The following is a 19962-nucleotide window of genomic DNA, read 5'->3' as shown; positions in this document are numbered from 1 at the left end:
TTAAATTGTGGGGCCCAGAACTGCACACAGTACCCCAGGTGAGGCCGCACCAACGCTGAATACAGTGGGACCATCACCTCTTTTGACCGGCTGGTTACGCTGTGTTTGATGCACCCCAGGATGCGGTTTGCCCTCTCGGCTGCCAGGGCACACTGATGGCTCCTACTGAGCCTGCTGTCGACCCGCACCCCCAGATCCCTTTTTGCAGGGCTGCTCTCCAGCCACTCTTCTCCCAATTTATACTTGTGCCTGGTGTGACTCTGTCCCAGGTGCAGAATCCAGCATTTGGACTTGTTAAATTGCGTGCCATTAATGATTGCCCAATGCTCCAATCTATCTAGATCCCTCTGCAAGGCCTCTCATCCCTTGAGGGAGTCAAGGGCACCTCCCAGTTTGGTATTGTCTGCAAACTTACTAAGGGTGCACTACGACGTCAGTCATACATTTGAATGCATACAGCTGAGGAAAGGAAGTGTGCTTGTGGCATGTAACTATAAATGTAGTACTTACATTTTTTTATCGCTACTTTTTCATGTGCTAACAGCTGATGCAAGACTGGGGGCTTAGTCAGACATCTCGAGTATTTTGAGTCTTTCAATAATTTTTCAGTAATCTAGGTTTAAGATCAATTACTTAGAATTGGAAATCCTTAAACTTTTTGAAGAATCCATGTTACCCAGAGGTTGGTATCCTTACTCTTTGCTGAAATTGCACAGTCTGAGAACATGCAGCCTACAGTCTGATCCATAACAGTTTGTTAATTTAGTTTGAAGACTATAGGTAAATATAAAGACTGATATTTCTACCTGTTGGATTCTGGAAAAGTGTCAAACGTGACTGGGATAAATCTAGTGCAAAGGTTTGTTTTCACAGGCATTACTCTAGACATCACTGGGGAGGAGGGGAGGAATAAATTTGATATCATCAGGACCTGGCTGAAAAATCTGACTCTTTTCTATCAGAAGAAACTGAGTGCATTCTTGAAAAATGTCCAGGAAAAAAATCAAGTAACACTTGCGTTCTTTGTTTCATTTGGAGAACACTGGAAGGCTTTATTTTAAATTGTATTTTCTTAATATGTTAAACAAAATATATTTTTGTATTATGTAATAATCTTCAATTGAAGTCACTATGGGAATCTGGCATATTCTTTTGACTAAAATTTTTGAAATATCTTTTGCTTATTTCTCTGAATAAAAAAATTTTACATTTTAATTATTTCTTTCCTGTAGAGGGATAACTGAATTAATCGTGAATTTTGTACCTGCTATACTCTGTTTTAAACAAAATTTTCAATTCAGTTTTAGGGGATTGACTGGCAGTGAGAGTGGGAAAGGGAGGTGGCTTCCTCAATTTGACATTATCAGTTATGCATTTGTAAAATGAAAAAAGTTAATTGAAAAGCTGAACCTGAGCTCCTTCAGAAGCAGCCTCAAACCTATCTACAAGGTTGCTGCTTTCCTTTTAGATGAGCTTAATAATTCCTTTTCTCTACTAACCTTTCATTTGCTAATGAACAAAAATGAGTGATTTTTAGATGACTGAGTTGTTTGGACCTCTGATTTTATTGTATAAGTTCTAACTATTTGAGGTCATGAGGAGATTCACCGACACTGATTTACTTGTTCATTAAAGAAAGGCAGCAAAGCAGGCTGTAATGTAACTTGTAGCCTGTTCAGGAAGGTGCACTTCTCAAGGTCTTGTGTGTTGAGCTTTGCTGTAGCTCTACTCTGCATCCTGAAGAGAGGGCAGAGGCGTTGTCCCTCCTAAACTGCCAGCAATCTGTCTGGTAGCATCTGCCAAAATTTTCCATCTTTTGATGTCCTGAACTCTTACAAATTTGAGGGGTAAGCTGAAGGGGTTGGCAACTAAGCCATAAGGGGTAGGATTTTAGAGGATAACAGATCTTTCCCGCATACTTTGTAGAGTTGTGCAAAATGGACTTTGTCACACACAGTTGCTCAAGCTTAATGGCTCTTCAACAAGGTCCTGTGCTCTGCTCTTGCTAGACTGATGGTAAGTGCTCTTCCTCCCCTGGAGAAGGGATTCAACTGAAACTTAGGGATGGAAGATGTCTCTTAGACTCTTCCTCCTCCTCTTGATATAGGTTCAAGAGAGACAGTCTGACATGACTCTACTCGTAGCAAGAGATGCCTGGTCAGGTCTCCCATAACAACAACCCATAACAGTGAGTGTGATGTGAGCCAAGGCAGCAGCGTTGGAGCTCAAAGCCTGCTGAATGGACTCTCTTGGAAACAAGGGCTCCTTCTTTCCACTTCCTCCAATTCACTGACATGTTCACTTCCCAACTGAGGTATAGTTTCTTCTGTGTAACTTTTTCCAAGAGCCAGTTTTCTTTTGGAAATATGTAACTGTCAGACCTGCAAAGGTTCTGGCAAGAGATGGATTTCTTTTGTTTGCCCCAGGTAATCTGAACTTCATAGTTTAGTTAATCTTGCTTTTTATTGTTTTTATTTTTAACTTTGGGTTATTTGTTAAAATCCAAACAAGAGGAGTTGAAGGAAGAAAAACACAGCCAGTCTGAACCCTGTCTATGCAGTGCTAAACATACTATTCCAGGAAGAAGCCACATATGTTATCTTTAGATGTATATTTGCTCTAGCAGTCCTTGTCTATTTCGGGTGTTGTAAGGTATAAAAATACATAGTAGACAGTCCTCACTGAGAGTGGCTGCAGCTAAACTGTACCTGGTAACAGGCTGTATTTCTTTTAGCCTCGAAATTCAGATTTGACGCTGGATGTTGTGCTCAGGATATGTAGTCGATTTTATGTCATATGAGCCATTAGACATGCTAATACAGATGGAATTAAAAATAGTTCATTGTAATTTGTATGCTGACAAATATTTAGATAAATCCTTCAGTGGTAGGATTTTTTCCTAAACTTATCTTCTTATAGAGTGAGCAAAAATCTTTTCTAGCTTGCTCTTCAAACAGTCTGTGCTTTACATAAACCCCAAGCTTAGCCATTTCCTGGGAGCTGATTTATTAGCAAACAAAGCAAAACATCTCGGATCTTCTCTTGGCTACAGCTGGGATTCCTCCATTGGGACTCCTACACTTCTGATAGGAATATATGACTAACAGTTGAAACATATGCAGTAACTTAAGCTGCCCAAGAGAAGTCTTCAACATTTTCCAGTTACGCTTTTCTCACAAAAAAACCTCTGAAGCTTTCTAGTCCAAATGTATGCATATATTCAGGGAGGGGAAGGGAGCATTGTTTTGTTTTCAAAGGACCTAGTGCTTTTAAAGACTCTTTCATTTTCTTGGCTCTTTGGTAATGCATCTCTGAAAGGCAAGTCATTTTAGAAGATGACTCTACCTCACCTGAGGGTGTAGGCTGGTTTTGTGTAAATGACCAATACTCTCAAGGACAATAAAGACTCTATAGTGATTATCTGTAGCAAAAAGTACAAGATTAATGTTCTTTTTTGTTTAACCCCTAAAAAACTGGTTATTGTAATAACCAGTTTTCACATATGTATTGTTTTCTACCTGAGGAACTTAAATACAATGAAGTAAACTCTTCCCAGGGAAAAAAGATACTAAGCTTACAGGTGAGAAAAGCAAGAAAGTGAGAATCAAAAGATTTTACTTTGAAAATACATGGCAGAAATGGTTCATCAGTGTTGTGCTTTAACACTAACCTTCTTTCTACATTACCTTGAAAGATCATAATTATATTTATTTGACATGTTTGATAGCATAAAATATTTGAATAAAGAAATATAGGAATGGAAGATGAGGTCAAAGGTGTATGTATCCCACTTTAGTGGGCCAGACTTCTGACGGATTGGAGAGCTGCCAGTTCTTGATGTTTAGGGAGAGAATATGAGAGTGGGCAGGCATAAAGTGAGGCTTTTCCTGCTCCATCAATTGCTTTCAGCAATCTCTGGCTGAGGGACTTTCAGAGTCAAAGGTTGTATCCACATCTTCACATTTAATAGTTCTTGGAGGACTTTAACCTGAAGCTGTCCAAAGGGAAAGCTGCCCTAAAGCTAACCCAAAGGCAAACAGCAAATAGCAACAGGCTTAGCTTTTTTTTTTTTCTTCCCTTTAAAGCATGATATTCTATTTTGTTACTGGATGCTTTTTGCAGCAAAAGCAGGATTGACATTTCCTTCAAAAAGGAGTTACAAGACTGCAACATCCAGACCATGAAAAATGGCCAGTCTGAGATTGAGGGATGATATGGTTTTGCTCAGATAGGCTAGTATTACTTGCAGGATGGTTCTTGCAGCTTAGTGCAAGGAAACTGGTGCTCTCAGACCAGAGAATTGGTGTGAAAGTACTGCTTATTGCCTTTCTAGGGCACATATCAATTCTACCTCTTTTTGACTCACGTCCGTGGCAAACTCTATTTAATCCTGTTTATAATTTTGTCCCTCTAGATTTTCTGTTATGTACATTTTATTGAAGTAGTGCTTCTTGAAGTAAATACTGTGTGTTTAATAGGCTTATTCAAACAACTTTCTCGACAAAAATAGCACTCAGGCAATCTTATAAGCACTCTGTAAGGCAAGTGTGCATATTTGCACACTTATCCTCAAATGTAGGATGATGGCTCTGTTAAAGGCTTTTATGGGAAGCATATTCAAATTCCTCTTGTCTAATTCAAAGTCCTTCTTACTAACGGCCATTAATTTAAAATGCATTAAAAATATCAAATTTCAAAAAGAAAATTAAGTAAATGATTACCAAGGGGAATTAGGCACTTAGACCCACTAAAACTTAATAGGATTTAACTTGTTGAGAGTTCTCAGCCCTGTTTCTTAAGCCCAGGCTTTTATCTAGGAATTGGCAAGAATGCCCAGTAATGGTCCTCCTAGATGGGATTTCTTTTGGTGACTTCCAAGCAAGAGATAGAAAATCTAGCTTGTGAAATCCTGAAACTGCATTCCTGCTTCTTTGTTCAAAACAACCCACCAGTAAAACAAAGCCCGATGATGAAAGTTTGTGTGCCTTGATAATCTGGGGATGATTAATCTGGTAGAAAAATCAGCAAGCCAGCCCCTTGGGAAAGCAGCATCAAATATCAGTACCATGCTTCAGGATGTGTGTGCAGTACATAGAAGTAGTGTAAGTGGGGTCTCAGACTCTGGCTTCTCTCCTTCAAGGCTTCCCTGGCCATTATGTCCCTGCCAAATGCTATTTCTCCATTTACTTGTTTTCTAACCTGTGAAGTCTTTAAGACCAGATGCTCAAGGTGGTGAATTAGAAACAAAAATCTGTCTTGGTAGCTGTTCAGCATACCTCCTCCATATCACCTCAGAGGGACAACTCCGTATTACCTTCTTCTTTCCTGCCTTGTTCCCTCCCTGCTGTATGCGAATACCTGAGTGCTGCTGAGATCCGCCACCTTTGGTCATGTTCACCCTAGTGTGGCATCTGGTGACGGTGACAGGCATTGCTGCTCCCCTGTCCTCTTGTAACCATGAACCATGTCTAAGAAGCAGGAGGTAGGAAAACACTGTCATGTCACTACTGTTGAAAGGGCTGCTGATTTGAGCGAGGAGGATTGGATGCTTGCTGCAAAAAGTAATTATGAGCAACAAGCACAGACCTGGTGCTGACTAATGTGCTATGAGTAAAACTCACTTTTTCCCTTTCTAAGTTGAATAATTTTTTTTTAATTGATCTTTCAGGACAATTTAATACTGTTGTCCTATTCTATAAATGCTTCAGTGAAATGTTTCAATATACCCAGTGTTTTCATAAGTTTTGTCTAAGTTTATAGTACCAGATTAATAAACCAGTTGCATAATGTTATTTCTTGTGAGATAAGGTCAATAAATTAAAACTTCTAGACATCACAGGCCACTTTTCCCTTTCTTCTATCATCAGAATTTCCCCTACCCCTGTGTGTGTGTAAATATATGCTTGAGCAATACCAAAAGGGGAAGCTTAACTTGGTAGTGGATTTCTTCTTTTGTTTCCATCCAGTAACACTCTTTACATAGGGTCTCTTTTGCTGAGTTTCTACTAAACTATCAGCAGTTCAGTCATGAGCAATTTTCTAAGCTTTCTGCACTGGAGATAGTGGCCAATGCAGTCTTTCAGGTCAAGTGATTTATCTAATCTATTTCACCAGCATACTTATCAGTCAGAGGTTTATTTTCTTTCAGTGTTGGCTTTGGAGCCAGATACCCAATACAGACAATGAATAGGAGTTCTCAGGTTCTTACACAGAAAGTCTCACTTTTTCCCACCATCTGATTAAAAACCTCCTTCTGGGAGTTTGAATCTTAAACATGAGGCAGAGGTGATAAGAATACCAATAGGTTTAGGAAAAATCTAGTAGTAAGTCTTAAGTTAAAACACTTACATAGTTCAACTTATAGTGCAGTCAAGTGCTTTGACCTAAAATTTTCACTTGCTTTTGATGCCTTTTTTTAAACAAATTTACTAGAAGATAAAAATAGGGCTGCAGATTTTACTAGGAAAGTTAAATATTTTTTTTTAAACCCAAAACTTGACCCCAAGTCACACCCGGGGATGTGACTTGAGGGCCCACCTGACTTAAGAAGGAGGCTTTAAATGAACTATGTTGCTTTTAAAAACCTAATAGGTAGGGAAAGTAGCCTAGTAGTTTACTGAAATATATCTTCTAATCACAGAAGAATTAGAATCCTTAGAATATACTAAGGATGGACACTTTCTGAGTGAACTTGATGACAGAGTGAGAATCTAACAGATAAGATCAAACTTTTCTTTTATGATAAAATCAAGTACTATTCTGAAAGAATAGCTACCCATACCTACTAAAATTCAGCAGCTGTATGTAAATCTTGTGTCTATATTGGTAGTGGAAATGCATGGACAAACTAGAGAAATAAAAAACAAAATACACCGTCCAAAATGGAATTTATTAACCATTCGGAAGTAGGTCCTGTAAACTGGATAACCTGAGAAAGGGCAGTTTGTTTGCTTAGCTCACCCTGGTGTACAGCAGGATTTTGTTTGCATCTTACCGTGTGTCTTAAGAGTCTTGTGTCTCAGGAGGTGGATTTAGCTGCTTCAGTATAGCCTCCTAAAGAGAAGTAGTTATCCCTTAAAAGGTGATATTCCTGCATGACACAAAATATGGTACTCCATCTGCATGGTTGTATAATTTGATCCTTTGAAATATCAGAACATTAATTGTCATACATGTTGTATAGCACTCTGTTTGTCATTAAAGTTCTTTGCTCTGTCTTTTCCTAACTAGCATAATAGCCCATGGCTTGCTTATTTCTATTAGTTTTGCTACTGCTCATGATACTATGTGATTCTTGGAGGCTCTCCTGGAGGCATTAGGTGCTAGGTTAGAACATGCCTGAGGGAATACTCTGAACCTGGCTACAGCCATTGCCATGTAACAAATGTCATCCACATAAAATAATTGCGCTGGGATTAACTGAGCAATTTTAAAATGCTCTTGCTCTTTAGGTACACTATGGGACTTTGTTGCCATAAGACCTTTCCCAAGTTTCTAAAAGAATTCAATCCATGCAAACTGTTCAACTTGGTTTTTACTAACCTAAGAAATTTATTATGTTTGGATGGAAAGAATATTTTTCTGAAGCTGCTTATGTATGTAACACAAAAACACTTGAAAATAAGCTTTAAGACATATTAGTGAAGCCCGATGTTTTCAACTAATGAGACCACATTCAGGGAAACTTTCTGAAATTATTTTGTATTCCTTAACGTCTGTGCTAAATGTTTTGCCATCCACAGAATGCCACGAAATGCTGTTGGTTTCATAGCATCAGTAATTCTATTTTCATGTCTCAAACATGTTCTGTATCCATTTTTGAAGTATATTCGTGTCTCAGATTCTGTATGCTTCTAGACATTGTATATATGTGTATATACATAAAAGCCATCCTGGCTTCTGGAGGAGCCCTCTACATGGCTTCCATAGTGGGTCAGCTCAGTTTCAATTTAGTTTTTAAATTTAAGTCTTAATAGTTCAATCGTGTAACTATGTTCTGTGACAAAGTTTCTTATTTCTACTTATGTAGTTATGGAACTTCTGGCTGAAACGCTGTGACTTCAAGGAATTTTCCCCTGGGGAAATTCCCCAGAGGAATACAGGGAAAACAAAGAACCAACTCTGCGAAATGGGAGTAGACAAATTATTCTACTCTAATTCTTCTTTGGCTGGCTGGCCGAACTCACAGATAAAGAGGGAGGGGATGAAGTAATGGTTTTGTCATGAGTTGTGTGAGCTCTTCAAAATTGAGAACGCTTTCGTACCACTCCCTGGTTTCTACTGTCACAAAAGTTTGAAGACTTATTTTTTTTAACATGCTTTCAATTTAATCCTCCAATTAGTATTAGCTGGGGTCATGGTGTTACTGATGTGTGTGGTGTTTTGTTTTGTGTGGTTTTTTGTTTTTTTTTGTTTTTTTTTTATCTTAAGCACATCCATCGGGATACACAAGATACAAACATCTTAGAGGTAACCGGCCCATCTCAGAAGTAGGCTTTGAGGAAAAAATATTTTTAGATCCTTCAGGAGATCAGAGAGCTGGGAGGAGAAATCCATTTCAAGACAGGAAGAATATTTATTTCTTTTGAAGCTGGACTCTCATGAGTTTGCATGGTGGCTCTCAACAGGAAGTGGAATCTTTGAAAATGTTTTTTCTTCTTAAGGTGACTAACTGTGCAGAAGAATGATTCCTGAAGACCTGTCAGACTAGGTCTTTATATGGTCAACAGCTTCATCCTGGGTAGAGATAACTGAGGGAGTTGATATCAAAAACACCAAAGACTTCTTTGTTTTGAAACCTCATGCTAGCTTACTTTGCTTCAGGGAGAAAACAAAATAAAAGCATCTAGTCTTACGGGTGCAGAACAGTTTGGGTGTTCTTGATTTTACTTCATGACTGCTCCAAAGACACAATCTCTTCCACAGTGAAATTGCCTCTTAAAGTTTTTTCTTACTGTTTCTCCTGACCAAGTTGGAGGAGCATGGCTTATGAGAATTCATTTATTTTTCATTAACTCATTTGTTAATTGACCTTTATCTCCAGTTTTATTAGTCATTTAAATTTCCCTTTGTTTCCATTTCTACAAAAGCTTGACAAAGATTTCCACCCCACGTCTTGTTTTCTGTGTAGCATTTATCTCTGAAATAATCATATTGTTCTCTAGACTGCAGCATTTTGCTAAGCTTTCATTGTTTACCTCCCTTCAAAATTTTGAAACAAGGCTTGGACAACTTAAATTCATTCATCCGGTCATTGTTTCTGCTTAGTATTAGTCATGTCAATTGGCTTGCCCATACCATGTGTCCTGCTCAGTCTACGTGTTGCTTGGTTAGCCATGTGTCCATGATCAATAACTCTTCAAAGAACAAAGTGGTGGTGGTGAGCCCCGGATCTACAGATATCAACTTCAGCCAGTGAACATGCTCTAGCACATGTACTTTAGTTTTAGTGTAATAAACAGCAGCTTTCACTTGTGAAAATAGTACTATGTATCACATCAGTGATATTAAACATTTAAAAAAAATATATATATATGGAGACTGTTGAAACACTTCTGCATCTTCCCCTTCCCCCCCTCTTGTAAAGTGCAGATATCCTTTGTATTTCTGGAAAACTTGTGTCCTTGACTTCTGGGTACAAATGCACGGATAGCTTTCTCTACCCTTTAATGGAACATTTATCTCTGCTTTGCTGCTCCCATAACAATGCCACTTTATATAAGCGGTACATACACTGTACACATAATGACTTTTTAAACTTGCCACTTGATGTATGAACTCTTGATCAAAATGAAATCTTTGCCACACGTACATTGCAGTGGTCGTATTTATAAAACCTTTGATCATTATTGCATTACCTGAGTTCCAGTTCTACCAACTACCTAGAAGAACCCTTTTATCTAGTCTTACTCTTTTTGTTTCAGGAGGGTTTTGTAATGGGTCACTTTATTCTCTTAACCAGAATCACTGAACCTAGTCTGGCTCTTCCTGGTCTTCAATTTTTAGATTGAATCTTTAATATAGTGTATTGCTATTTAAAAAGTTGAAGTGCAGCCCTTTCAATAAATGATTGAGCATCTTATCAGAGTACTTTTTGCCAGATTCCATTAAAACAGTTAAAGGATTTGGAGGTATTTTGTATATCACTCTCATTAATGCTTTCCACTCACAAATTCTACTTTGTTTGAAATGGAATGTCCCTGTATTCTGCAACCCCAAGCTTACAACTACCACTTTTACTGACATATGCAGTGTATATTACAATATGTGCTCTGCTGATGTTCTGGCCTTTAGGGCTATGTCTACATTAATAAACTACGCTCTATGGACAAAGCTACCCTACTGAAAAAGGAGCATAGTTTAACTGTGTGGATGCAAGCTGCACTGAGCAACTTGTTCTCAGGTATGGAGAACAGGATGTGTCCCATTTTGCTTACTCGTGTAGACATAGCTTGTGTTTGTTCCCTGAAATTAGGTACACAAATCACTTTTTGTGTAACTTTAATTTGGTGGTAGGTATAGTGCCCTACATTATGTTGTAAGTATTTTCTTTTGCTGTGTAACATGTTGATATTATACAGGACAGTGGCTTTCCTACCATAAGTGGTCCCAGAATTTAACATTCCTTTCTGGACTTACTCCCTACAGACCTTTCCGAGAACAGCAAGTGAAAAAAGTCTCCCAGACAATGTCCTGATTTGGAAAGGAAAAGTAAGACTTCAAGGCTTCCCATAGCAAGTTTGCTGTTTCATACCAGTTTTATGTGAAAGGCAATTGGAAATTGCTGCATGGCTGTAGGAAGTCTTGAGATAACAGACATATGGAAAGAACATATATGACTGTAACGGGTGGGTCAGAAATGTTCCCTTTATTAATTCTGAAAATGGCAGTAGTCCCTCCAGAGGTAGAAACATGGTTTAGGAATAATAGCACAAATTTCAGCTGGTTTCTTTTTGCAGTTGGTCAGACCATGTGAGAAGTAGCTCATTTCTCTATATGCTAGTGTTTTTGAGGGTTTTATGCCAAGATCTTATTTCCATAGCATTGTACCTCCTTGGCTCAGTGAAATCATTGTAGATTAATTTTACATATGAAGAAATGACTAATAATCTAAGAGCGCTCTCCCTTAAGTAAGGGAGAAAAGATGGCCCATAATGCAAAAAGCTATTATTGCCTTTGCTGTTTTGATACAGGAGCAGACACACTATTACCTTCTCTATAGTTATTAATGCCCTTAAAATGGATCATATCCTCCTTGCCATCTTCCATTCTGAATTTAATAGAGACTTTAATGAAATTTTCATAGTAAAACAACTTGCCAGAAGGTCAAGAAAGCCAAAAATAAAACTGGGAATGGAAGTCATCTAAATGTCCTTTTCTTTTTCATTTATGATGATAGCACTTCAGGCTGGAAAATGTGCTAGAAGCTGATTACCAAAGATGGGGGAGGGAGGATGAGGGAAGTAAAGATAACCGAACACAGCATAGTTTTGAGAAATTACTGCCTCTTTTGCTAGAGTCTGAGAAGTTTCCATTCAATAGCTTGACGGTCATAAATGTTGTGCTGCCTTAAATGCTTTCAGAATGACTTATACTAATAGTCAATAAATTAAGGTTCTGTGTATTTTTCACAATCCCTTGAACCCGTGGTTGTCTTCCATTGCTGCAAGAGCATCCTCTGGGGCTGAATTGCTGACTAGTAAAAGCTAGTAGGGCACCAGAGCAATCAAAAAAATCTTCAGGCTTTGCAGGTCAGACACAAGTACTTTCATTGCTTAACACTTTTTTGTTTGTTTGAATTATCAAGAGAAATGGTTTAGTTGTGGGTTTGCGTGGTGTGGTTTTTTGTTTTGTTTTTTTAATTTGTCACATGGTAACCCTAGTGAGTTTTCATATGTTTAAAATGTCAATGAAAATTTGAGGAAAAATTGGGGTTTTTTCCTATAGTAGGCTTTTCTTTCTTTTGAGAATTTTTAAGAGACTGTGTGAAATGCACAGCAACGGGCAGTAAATGTAGCCACCCAGCTTAGTCACAAATTGTTCTGCTCTGCAGAAGCACCCAAATTTGGTTGGTTTGCTGGGAGCAGCATGGCACAGTTCATCTCTAGGCACTCTCCTGGGCCTTTCCAAAATACCTCAATCTGTTAAGGCCTTGTCCCTGTTCTCAGTGGGAGCTGAGGTCATGCACTATGCTTAAGTACTGGGACTTTGGTTGTAGAAGTAAATACAGTTTGTAAAGCATGCACTGCCAAGATAAACAGACTGTTTTCTTAAGCGTAATTAAGATTGGGGGGAAAAAAAAAGCGTGTACCTGTTACACTAGTCAGCAAGAAGAAAAAGTGTCTGTTTTCCTCAGAAATGATATTACAGGAGTGATGGACCAATTCTTAAGGGCAAGATGGTGGTATAGGCCTTTAGAAGCTGAAAGAAGAAGAGTAATATTCTTTAGCCTAACTCTCTTGTGTTAGCATGAGTATGGCAGGCCAGCAGGTATGTGGAAGATGTGCTTCAAGCTGAGAATTGTTCTGCCGGTGTAGACTAGCTAGTGAAAATAGTGGTGTGATGAGGAAGACTAATGCACTTTCTTCTGCTGGGTCTTGAGGGAACTAGTACTGGGGTATGTGCTTTGTGAGCCATCTGTCTCAGACTGGAATTCCGACTCGTTTGAAAAGTCCATGTTTCCCTTGATGTTGGCCACCACTGTGATTCAGCAGCATGTAGAAATCCTTCTTGTCAAATCCAAGCTTCAAGGGGTAGAGAAAGTAAATGGGCATATGCCTTGCTTACACAGATGAGTGACAACGTCTTGGGGATACCCAGTGCGTAGCTCGGGGAGCACTGAGAGGGGTCAGGGAGGAAGACAAAGCAGATGGAGAAGCTGTGAGCTAGCTGTGAAATTGCTGTTCTGGAGCAGTATAGACATATAATCAATTCCTCTACACTAAAGCTATACTTTCAGAACCATTTGAATAACTCAAACCTTGCAGAGCAGCCTTATACAAGCACCTATATTGTTTTAGGGCATCTACAAGGTCAAAAAGCAGAGACCAAACGACATGACCTGGTCCACTATTGTACTATGGCATCTGTTCTAGGGATCAGATGTGAAGGAAAACTGGCCCACGGTAAACATAGCATGTATATCTTTCAGACAATGTCTGAATAGTATATGTGTGTAAACAGCTTGATTAGTAAACATAACTTATTAGTCTTGAACATGTTCATTAAAAAGGACTTACATACTGTGCTACATGGAATCTTAACAGTATTGAACGTTTCTCCTGTCACTAATGCCATACTATTTAAAAAACAAACCAACAAACACTTGGACAGATGTCCCTACAGTTCAATCTATTGTACAGACTGTTCCTCTCCTAGAAATAAGCTTCACTGGCATCTGTTTATAACTAAAGACAGTTAGCAAATAGTTACAGTTCTTGCACAATAGCACGATTCAGAAAATAAGATTCTAAGTGTTATTTACTTGGTCATTGAGTTAGTATGTGCAAGAGTACAGTAGAAGTATCTTAAGACCGTGTGATGGGAAGGGGCTACAACTTACTAATGGTTCTGAACAAATAGTCTTGACAGTATCCTGTCAGCCAAGTTTGGGTGGGAATCATAAGTAGATATGCATCTAAATGAACTATGAAATGGAAATCCTAGGAGTCTGACATAACACCTTGTTTCAGTAGTATATAAAATACACAGAGAATGGGTTCAGGCACGGTTACAGATTAGTGGACAGAATCACAGCTGATCCAAAAGATGGAGCTACACATCATTTTAAAAGTGCATTTCTGCTGTGAAAGGGGAAAAACTCTTCACGGTTTTATACAAAATTGGTACAGCTGCAGACTAGACTAACTTGCTGTAATATTCTTTTATTGCCTAGAGGGAAAAATTGCAATAAGAATATTGCTTTCAGAAAAATTCTCCTCTTCAGAGTAAGTATCTCTAAGTGCAAATGAAGACAGGAAAGGAAGGAGGTGTGATATAACCTGACTTAAAAAACCAAACAAATAAAAAAAAAAACAAACCTGGAAGAGGTATGTTGCACCACAAAACTTTCAAAGTGAGGTTGGTTGGGAGAAGATAATTTAACGTAGCAGTGGAGGGAGAAGATTTGTGAGGTCAAACATTCAGCCACGACTTATTCCTTGTACTGTGAGTCAGCTGGTAAGACAGGGCTACAATGAAAAACCCTGACTACTAACTCTTCCTTCTTTTTGGACTTTTAAGACTACTCACGTGCGTAAGTGATTGCAGAAGCAGGCCCACTTTTTACTGGACAAGGATTATTAATAAGGAATACTTTCAGGATGAAGCATTCTGGTTTGAACTTGGTTTGGCAGTTTTATTTTTGAGTGTGCCAGAAAAGCACTTGGCAGATGGAGGAGAATGGGATAGAACTTCTCTATTACAAATCTTTTTCTTCCTAGCGCCTGAAGAGAGGTCATTTTTTTTTAATGCCCTTTGCCTAAAGAGTTGCAGAGGAATGTTCCTGGACTGAGCCTACGCATAAGGACCATGGCCACTGTATGTTTGCTCACGCATGTTCTGCTGTCTGGCAATAGGGATATCCATTTTAATCCTCTTCCCTCCCAGAATTATTTTTATTCCTGGCAGCGGTAATCTGTGCAGATGTGCAAGAAAAGACTGGAGCTCTGATAGTCAGAATAGTGGGTACAGAGCAGTACAGACCATTAGGACAAGCTTTGCATGAACCAGAGTCATTGTGCTTCTGTTATACTCTGAATCCTTGTGCTTCAGATTTTGCCAGTATGTTGAAGAAGTTGCTGCAGTCTGTAAAACTTATTAAATGATTGATTTCTAGTAGCAGAGTGGACTGGGGTGTGGGAGGGTGATATTACATCTGATGTAATGTGGCTTAAGACATCTGAAATAATAAAAATCAATTACATATTTTGGTCTCTTGACTGAAATAGCAAATATTTCATTCTGCATAAACGAAGTAGGTAAAAGTGCAGACAAATGAATGTCTTGGTCTTGCTTCCAGAAAATTCACAAAGTCAAAGGCTGTTTTGTTTTAAAATAAGTATATAAAATAAAAACCCTTTCCAGAAGGGCCCTGAACCAAATGAAACTGTCTTGGGGAGGCAGAATGAATAAAACTCAAGGAGAAATAAGGCTTTCATGACTATTATTCAATAATAAGTGAGTATTACTACAGATCCAGTGATCAGAATCACTTTCAACATGTTAAGACATGTTCAACATGTCCTCCAGTCCCTGTTACAGCAAGTTTAGTGTTGTCTTCCTCTGTCAAAGCCACATTTACACCGTTTATTTCTGTAGCCATAAACTATTTTAGTGGCACTGAGCTCAACAGGGAAGTAGATTGGTCCAAGAAGTATATGTTGTGGTATGCGTAATGGCAACTACAGTGGGCACCCTGCTTTACCAAGCTGCATTAATCCAACTGCACAGGACATGAAATATCACCAGACTTTAAAACTGCACATCTTTGCTTTAAACTTTCTTAAACAATAGCTGTCCAGTGGAAGCACTTTACTCGTGAACGCTTAAAGCCTATTAACACGTCATACGAGTCTCCTACTGTCAGCTGCAGAGTGTGGTAACTGTTTTGAACCCTTTCCAATAATGAAACTCAAACTATATGGGTGCTGTATTCTGATCTTATGTTTCTTTGCAGCACATACAATTGAAAATAACAAAGCTGACATTTAATACACTCTCTTCCATATTTGTTTAGTAAGCAAAAGCTTAAATTATGTGTCTTTGAAATTACTCTTCAGATGCCATTCAGAGAATATTAAGAATAAATGAAACAACACGAGACTGAAGATCTGTGACTTTGGCTTCCAGCACAGTCAGCCTTTAAAGTCAAAATCTGTGTTCTGAATCTTTCTATAAGGTGCACAGCTGGGCAGTTCAATAAGTCCAAGAGGGAGAGAGGAGCAGGGCCTTATCAGGCATTTACTTTCATCTGTTTGGCACTTCATTCTGTGAGACTGTATATACGGAAAACAGATTGGTGTTTAAGCTCCCTATGGACCACAAAATATTGCTCTTTCTGCTATCTTCAAGGACTTCAATAAGGAAAACACGCCAGTCTTTTTTCCAAGGAATTATTCTAAAGATAGTGTTTGAAGAGTGTGGAAAGATGACGCTTTAATTTGAGGAAATGCTTCACTTCCACTTATCTATCTGATCAATTGACCCTGCTGTCATTAGCATTGCAGTGTGTGGCAGGGAGGAGGGAATCTTCGGTTTCTCCTTGAGGTCATAGTCTTGTATCTAAGAATTTTCCCATTCTGAAGAAGCATTCCAGCATGAATGTTGTGGAAGCTGTTGTGATGTGGTGCAGCACCGCGTGGGCTGTGTCCCAGGTGGTGTGTTGGTACTTGTGGGTGCTGTGAACCCATCTAGGAGAGCGTGCCATATCCCCAGGCTTCCTACAGAGAAGGGATTTTTCCTTACTTGATAGGAGACAGTGTCTTTTACTTCGTAATGTCACAACAGGACCAGGTGATCTCAACTTCTGAGGCCTGGAATGATCTCAGCTGAAAAAGGAATTCTACAAAAGCATCTGGGCTTTCTGGTCAGCGTTTTGAAAGTCAAACCATGAATTTCCATGTATCAGAGGAGGCTGCAGCATAGCATGCTGTTGGTGTTTATGCTTTAACAAGTGCTTCAGAACTTCAGGCTGCTTGGTGTGTACTTAAAAGTACCAAGAAATAAAATCCATTCCTAGGGACCCAGAACTGATGTATAAATTGTAACAGCAATTAGGTTGGTTTAACTAATTAACTTCAACTTAAGGCTGTGGCAGTTGTTGGTCCAGGCTTCAAGCAACATCATAGCGATGCAGAAAGATGACTTAGAACAACACTGGGTTTACTTCTGCTCTGCTGTGCCAAGCATGGGCTGCGTACCTGAGCCTTGAATGCTTTATGAGAAACCAAGAAAAGAATTCGGAGGGCTTGTGGCTGTTCTCACTGAGATTACCCCTTCTGGCCAGGGTTTTTGGAAGTGCTCCAGTTAGTCCAAGAAAAATGAGAGGAGCTGGTTTAACAAGGTGTATACACAGTCTGTGCTACAGAAGAGTGATGTAGGATCTGCTGTGAAGTATGCCTATAACCTGGAGCCACGATGGATCAGCTTTTACTGCAAACTACTCTGCTCCATGTGCTCGTACTTTGACATTATGTAGAGAGTATGAGCAGCAGTATGCCAGAGCTTTTGGAGACAGTATTTTCTCAAGAAAAGTGGGCTTATTTAATTAAAAGTTCTAACAATTACTCTGTAAAGATGCTTGGGGCTGGTTTAGTATTATGGTGTATCTTGTCTATGGTGTTAGAGCAAGCAGAAATGCTTTCTGAAACCCTAAACTCTTCACTCTATAGTTTAGGCGTATTGGGGAAGGAAAGGTAGGCATATGCTATATGCTTTTAGGACTTGCAAGCTGAGAGCATGGAATTTTTACCAAGAAAAAGGTGGCCTGATTTGAGACTGTCTGACTTGTGGTATCCCATAATGCCATTCCTGAATTTGTGCTGCACTTATTTTCTTTTGGCATTTTAAACTTTTATATCTTATTGAATCTGTATCAGATATATGAGAATCTTTCATTTAAGGTAATTTGAGGAGTCCTCCTTTAAAGGAGACAATAAGCTTGAAATTGTATCCATACCCAAAATGCAGATGGATGTCTCTGGATCACTGAAACGGGAGAAAAAACTCCTGCAAATAACCTCAACGGCAGCATTTGGGATGCTTGGAAGATTAGAAAAAGGGCTTTTTAGTCAGATTTTACTAAAGGATGTGTGAAAATGCAAGCAGGGCAGCTATTTCAGATGTCTTTCTGAGCTCAGAAAGCAAAACTCTGTTCACGCCAATAGAGAGAATTGCACCAAATATATCCAGTTTCATTGCAGTTTCCCTCTCTTATCTGAAATAACCTGCTAAGCCCATATTTTTTCTATTTCCTCAGATCAGAAAGGATAACAAAATGCTTCTGAAAGCATATAGTGTAATTATAAAAGCAGTCATGGAAGAGCTGTTCTACGTGTTACTGCTTGTTTTCTGTGCATGAATGACTTGTACAAAAACTCAGAACAAACACGAAGTTTATATGAAGAGAAAGATGATTGAAAACTGGAGTCTGATATTGCTTTTGCAAATGATAAGTTATACATATTTGTGTGAATTAGTATATTAGGAGAATTTTGAGAGGTTTTTTTAAGGCTCTATATGGATAAGGTAAATGTGGAAGACAAATCTTGGAAGAGAATTTTTTATGCTGCCTCCCCCCCAGTTCTGTCATTACAAAACCAAAATCTTTTAATGCCATAATTTTTTTGCTTCAGAATTTTCCTTTGACTGACTAGCTCATGGATGACACTTCTATATCAGTACATCTGATAGATTTAGGACACTTGTCCTAAAAATATAATAGTGGTAAGTGGTTGAAAAAAGCACCAAGTACAACAATGTCCTATTGACACATTTTTACAAAAGAGAACAAATCTAAAGGAATTCTTAGAATGTAGGGAAATACATTAACAGTAATGAGTAAAAAAAGGTACTGTTTGGTATATGTAAGAGAAATGGCAGTAAGATGTAGGCTTTCTTAATGAAAGACAGACTTTCTCTAGCTTATTAGTTTAATACATAATTCAAGAATCTAGTTCACAGTTGGATTAATGTTACCTTTGGGGGACCCCTAGAAGTTAATTCTTTTAAGCCAATGTTCATAACAGCATTTTTAACTTGCAAGAACAGTTCTATTACACCAAGGAAATTAGATAACTTATTCCTAGTTAAATTATTGTAAACAATACAAAGATCCATTAGTTTCCAGTTAGTCCACACTTGCAGTATTGCAATCTAGTATAGTTGCCAAGACCTATCGACAAAATGTATTATTAATCTGTGAAACTAACTAATATAAGATGTGACTGAGGTAAAGACTATGTCAAGCTTCAAAAAAATTAGACAGCTAAAACCAGATACTGACTTTTCAGTTGCACTAAGCTTGTGCTTTGTCACTTAAGGACACTATGAGCAGATGTACCAACTCTTTGCTTCCTAATTCTTGGTTGGTAATTGTAGCCTTCCCATCAGCAAAGCCTGGCACCAGCCAAGGTCCATGGCTGTACCAGTTTTCTTGATTCCATCTCCACTTGATATTGGAATACTTTAGCTAAGATGGGACCTAATAGAACTGCCCCAACTTCTGGTGCTTACTGTCTCCATGGCCTTCAGGGGATTGCTCTGAGCTATAGTAGGCTGTAGAAATGTCAAAACTGATGCTATTTGTACAAGTGGTTGAATCAACTCTGTTACTCTGAATTTAACTGAGGTAAAGCTATGCTTGATTCTTTTGTAACATAAATTGAGTAATCTTCCAAAATACCTAAGGTTTCCACTTAGAAGTCTGATTTCATTCCAGTACAGTTTTATTTCTTGAAAATAAAAAGGAAGTATTTCTTTAATATTATTATGCACTCCTTAACAAACATGTTAAGACACATGGATCACCCAAGTTTCTTTTAGCAAGGATGATATGAAAAGGCATGGTTCTACCTAGCTGTAGGGAGGTCCTGGTTGGCCTTTCAGTAGCCATTGCAACCTGCCTTTCTTCCTCTCAAACAAGAAAGGAGGAAAGGACTGCTTCTGCATACAAACCTTAACTCAAATGCCTGCCTCTGTCACATCCAGATTAGATTAATGTAACACACATGCTGTGCCCTGGACTAAACCTTTTAAATCAACCTCAAGTTGATGAAAAATGATTGTGATACCTGTGGTGCCTGGGACTTTCCTGGATTCAGTTCAAGATAGAATCATAGAATCATTGAGGTTGGAAAAGACCTCTAAGATCGAGTCCAACCACCGACCCAACACCACCACCCACTAAACCATGTCCCTAAGCGCCTCATCTACTCGTCTTTTAAATACTTCCAGGGATGGGGA

The sequence above is a fragment of the Aptenodytes forsteri genome, unplaced genomic scaffold, assembly GCF_000699145.1.
Source record: "Aptenodytes forsteri isolate BGI_AS27 unplaced genomic scaffold, ASM69914v1 Scaffold9, whole genome shotgun sequence".
Lineage (NCBI taxonomy): Eukaryota > Metazoa > Chordata > Aves > Sphenisciformes > Spheniscidae > Aptenodytes > Aptenodytes forsteri.
The sequence above is the reverse complement of the archived record's forward strand: the minus strand, read 5'-3'. Positions refer to the sequence as shown.